This window comes from Austrofundulus limnaeus, unplaced genomic scaffold, assembly GCF_001266775.1.
Source record: "Austrofundulus limnaeus strain Quisiro unplaced genomic scaffold, Austrofundulus_limnaeus-1.0 Scaffold627, whole genome shotgun sequence".
NCBI classification, from domain to species: domain Eukaryota; kingdom Metazoa; phylum Chordata; class Actinopteri; order Cyprinodontiformes; family Rivulidae; genus Austrofundulus; species Austrofundulus limnaeus.
In genome coordinates, this window is record NW_013953029.1 from 188,945 (window position 1) to 193,399 (window position 4,455).

Genomic DNA, 4,455 nt, shown 5'->3' on the forward strand with positions numbered 1-4,455 from the left:
GTGTGTGTGTGTGTGTGTGTGTGTGTGTGTGTGTCAAAATCACAAATAAAATGAAAGGCAGCAGAGCAAAGAAAAAATCTTATATCTGCCCCTTTTTCCCAAGAATAATTCATACAATAAAAAAATAATCCATGTTAAAACAAAAGACAAGAACATCTTATCCCTCTAGAACAGTGGTTCCCAAACTTTTCAGCCTTTGACCCTTAAAATACCAGCAGCAGAGACCTGAGCCCCCAACTGTTGTTGGACCATAAATATTGTTTTCATGTCAAAAAAATAAGAGCATGGTAACAATATTCATTGTAATATTTTTGTCCATTTTAAGTACACTAACCTTACTCTTTTGTAACAAAAAAGGTTAAAAATATATTGTTATTTGTTATTTTCTAATATAGATGATTCAGAAAATATTTTCAGGACCCCATCTTGATGTTTTGGGACCCCATTGTGGGTCCCGACCCCAACTTTAGGAACCACTGCTCTAGAACAATAATTTATATAGATACATCTTATACTGTTTCGTATTTCTTTAACAATCCAACTTTTATCATTTTCTTAAACGTACACAGTGATCCTGAATTTTTTTTTTACATCACTCCCCAAATTATTCCATAGTTTTATTCCTTGAATTAAAGTACACCGTTACTTCAAACTAGTTCTGAATTTGGGTTTTACAAATATCTCTGTCCCTTTAAGGTTATAACAACTCTTTCTCTTAACAAAATTTACTTGGATGTTTAAAAGGTTATGTGTTTTTGTGGGCCTCATACATAACCAGTAGAAAATTATAATCAACCAAATCAAAGAACTTCAACATTTTCAATTTAAAAAATAACGAGTTTGATGGGTGACGACAATGTTTTCCAGTAATAATTCTCACAGCTCTTTTCTGTAATAAAAAAAAACAGGATTTGTAATTGTCCGACACGCTTTCCCCCAGGCTTCAATACAATATACCAGATGTGGACCTATTATTGCATTATACAACATATACAATGCTTTATCGTTAAATAACAAATTCTTAAAAGGTAATCATCACAAAGCCATAAAGACTGGTCAGAAACTATTTAAAAAAATGAAACTGCCCAAAGTGGCTGAACATAAGTCAACAACTAAGGCTTTGTTCACACTGCAGGTCTTAATGCTCAATTCTGATGTTATGAAAAAAATCTGATCTTTTGGCGTGAAAGTTCACTTTACATTTTAACGTGACCTCCATCAGACTCCAGTGTGAACGCTCCACATGTGCAGAAAAGACGTGACGTCTCACTCAGCCGTCTGTTTGTTTACAGAGCTAGCATGGATGCTGCTTGTAGCATATCCATTCTGAAATTGCTGCTCATTCAGAGCTGATTAAATAATTATCTGACGTGCTTGTTTAGTTCAGTGTTTATATCTGAACTTTCCTCTGACCGGATGCTACGGTGAAACTTTTTATTTTTTGAACGAAGTGCTGGAAGTATGAAACTTTAGGATCGATACGGCCCACGACTGGACGTTACTATCATATAATCTACATGAAAAACTAAAAGTAAAAAGACGAAGCAACTGGACTTCTGTTTTGGAGCTACAGATTTAAACAGCTTAACTAGAGGTTAGGGTCTTATCAAACCTTCACCCCACCTCACTGATGAAGAAGTCAGATGTAATGGGACACAACCATCAGATATGTAACCGATTCAGTACCACATACTGAAAAGGCCTGGTTCGGATTTGAAAAAATAATGGATTTGTCTTGTTCAGACAATCAATAAAAGAAAAAAAATCAGATTTGGGTCACATTTGCCTGCACTGTGAAAGAGTCCAACGATTTTTTTTATGTCGTATTTGTGCAAATTTAGAGTTCATGAGTAAAGTATGCAGAAAAAAGTATTTTGTTTACATTGTGTGCGTACCTGCATTTCAGAATTGCAAATATCTGGAGCAAACTCTTTTAAATAACACTTTAAACAGTTCCGGATAACCTCTGTATACGACTTCATAGTTTGCATGACTGCCTGTAATAAAACTTTGTGATTTTAACTCTTGACATTCAAAAGGTGAAGTCATTTAAAAAAAATCAGCTTGCGTGGCTCATTTCATAAATTTGTAAAATTTAATTCGCTGCCTTTATTTTTTTTACATCATCTTGTGGTGGGGTAGGGCTGTTTTATCAAATATCACCACGATGATCACAGGCAACATGAGAACTACTACAGTACTATTCTCAGAGGTGTAAGTCTAACAACATGCTGGATGTGAGTGCAAAGCTGATTTATGCAGCGAGCAGGGCCCCAAAAACAACTCTCAGGGGTCCACCCTCCGGTTCTTACTCCTCCAGGCTCAAATACTTGCCTGAACCGCATTATACATTTGCTTCATCTTAATGTATTTCTGTTCCTTTGATTGGTTGGATTATAAACCCTTGTGATAATGTGGTTTTAAAGGCTTGCCCTTCATAAATAACCAATAATAAAAAAATAATAAAAAAAATGTCCAGTGGTTTTATAATAAATTCAGCTTCGGATTTCATGTGACTTTAATTATAAGACTGGGCTGCAGTTTCTTTTTTTGATTTATTGGAAACCGTGGCGTTTCTTGGAAGCAGATCTGTTCATGAATTTTATTCATGTTATTATTATTACCGTGCTGCAGTAAAAACTATAAGCTATGCAGTTTTGAGCCCTGCTCTTTAAATAAATAAAAAAAGCAAGACACGAGAGGTGGAGCTGCTGCCACACCAAATACTACAAAGTTGAATAGGAACCCACCTGTAAAAGAAAAAAAAAGAAATGGGGGGGTGGGGGTGTGAAGGAGAGAGAAACCATACAAAAAAAAAACTAAAGCAGTTTAGTGTTTTATTATTTGCAAACATTAAATAGTAGCACCGCAACACAACAAGGTTAGTCGGTTATGAAAAACCAGAATCCAGCAGCTTCTCCGTGCTGTTGGAACACCGTGCACCTCCTCTTTATTCTTATGGACTCCGCTGCTCCTTTACCAGCAACCACATCCTCGCTGATCCCTCAACCTTGAAGGCAGGTTGTGAACCCCTTCCCCTAAAAGCCTAAAAGCAGGTAAAGCCCCCCCTGCCCGCACCGCTTCATGTGTCGGAGCCCGGCGGCGCAGAGAAGCGAGCGAACCTGCTGAAACAAACCGCTGCGCACTGAAACTGATCACCGCGGCTCCCTGCCTGCCTGCCTCCCCGCACAGTGGCTCCCCTGTTCTCTGCTCTGCACGGTGCATTTCTGCAACACTGGCAAAATAAAATAAATAAAAAAACGCAGGAAAATAAATCCTGAAATAAGCTCACCATTGTGAAGATGCGTGCATCGTAGCAGGCCCGTCCCATTGACAATTGACCAAAAATGAGCCTCCAAACAGCCCCCGTGTTTTATCCCTCTGCTTGTTCTTTGCTTCTTCCCCTCGGTTTAACAGCAACCAGAGCGTATTTCCACTAGGCACGACACGGCGCACAGCCCTCCTCCTCCTCCTCCAGCTCCTCCAAGGTGCTGCTGCTTACAGCGCACTCACAGGGGCGCACATGGATGAGAGAGGCAGCCGTCCAAGACGCCCATTAACAGGCGCAGCCCGCGAGACTGAAACGCCGCGGAAAATCCTCCGGGACAGAAAATACGGGAGAGAGAGAGAGAGAGAACTCCCCCCTCGGCTCAGCCCAACACGGAGAGGGAGATACGGTGACACGCTGAAGGGAAATGGTGAGGCTGCCGCTCCGTGTGCTGCTCCCACCTATACCCAGCCCTCTCACAATTACGAGTTTAGGGGGCGCGAGGATGAGAGGGGAAAACAGGGAGCGCGCGTGGTCGCCCCCTTCGGTTTGAAGCTTTCAAATCTCCGCCCGGTGTTTTTTTTTTTTTTTTTTTTTCCTCTCTGGAATACACTAGCTGTCATAATCCTAAAAGGGATTTTCAAAAGTCCAAAGACTTTGCGTGATTAACCTTGAGCGCATTATGTTTAATACTAATTTCCCTCACACGGGCTTTTCTGGAAGAAGAAGAAAACACACCAACAGCTGAACTAATTAGAAAACAATCACTGCAAAGGTGTGAAACCAGACCTGGAAAAAACTGGTGCAGTTTGAAAGCGTTTCCTCAGTTTTTGCAGAAATGTTAGACGCAATTCAGAGGTCTGTGTCCAGTAAACAAATCATTCACCGAGAAACCTGGGAGGTGGTAGAAACTGACAACTTACAGATCATGCAAAAAATCATGAGGTATTAGAAAATCCTGCATCAAGTTCATTTTAAAGTTTGACCAAGATGTCTATAAAATACGGAGCCCGCCGGGGGTCAGTGGTGAAAAAGAAACAGCTATGGTTAGCCTCTGGGGCTATAAATCAGGCGTATATTTACGTGCAAATCCTAACGCGCGGTGACGTAAATAACGTGCAGTGGCGTTTCTACCCTAATCCTAACCCTAACCCACCGCGCGTTACGCCACCGCGCGTCCGCGCTTT

At 40.7% G+C, this 4,455-nt stretch overlaps 1 protein-coding gene across 11 annotated transcripts in view; it reads right to left on the reverse strand.

Moving 5' to 3' along the window:
- The window catches only part of tenm4 (teneurin transmembrane protein 4), a gene marked incomplete in the record, with an annotated part of 177,421 nt that extends 173,666 nt beyond the window's left edge, over window positions 1–3,755 (reverse strand). For all 11 annotated transcript variants that reach the window (XM_014027265.1, XM_014027266.1, XM_014027267.1 and 8 more), the window contains 1 exon segment: window positions 3,293–3,755.
- Between the last annotated feature and the right edge of the window lie 700 nt (window positions 3,756–4,455).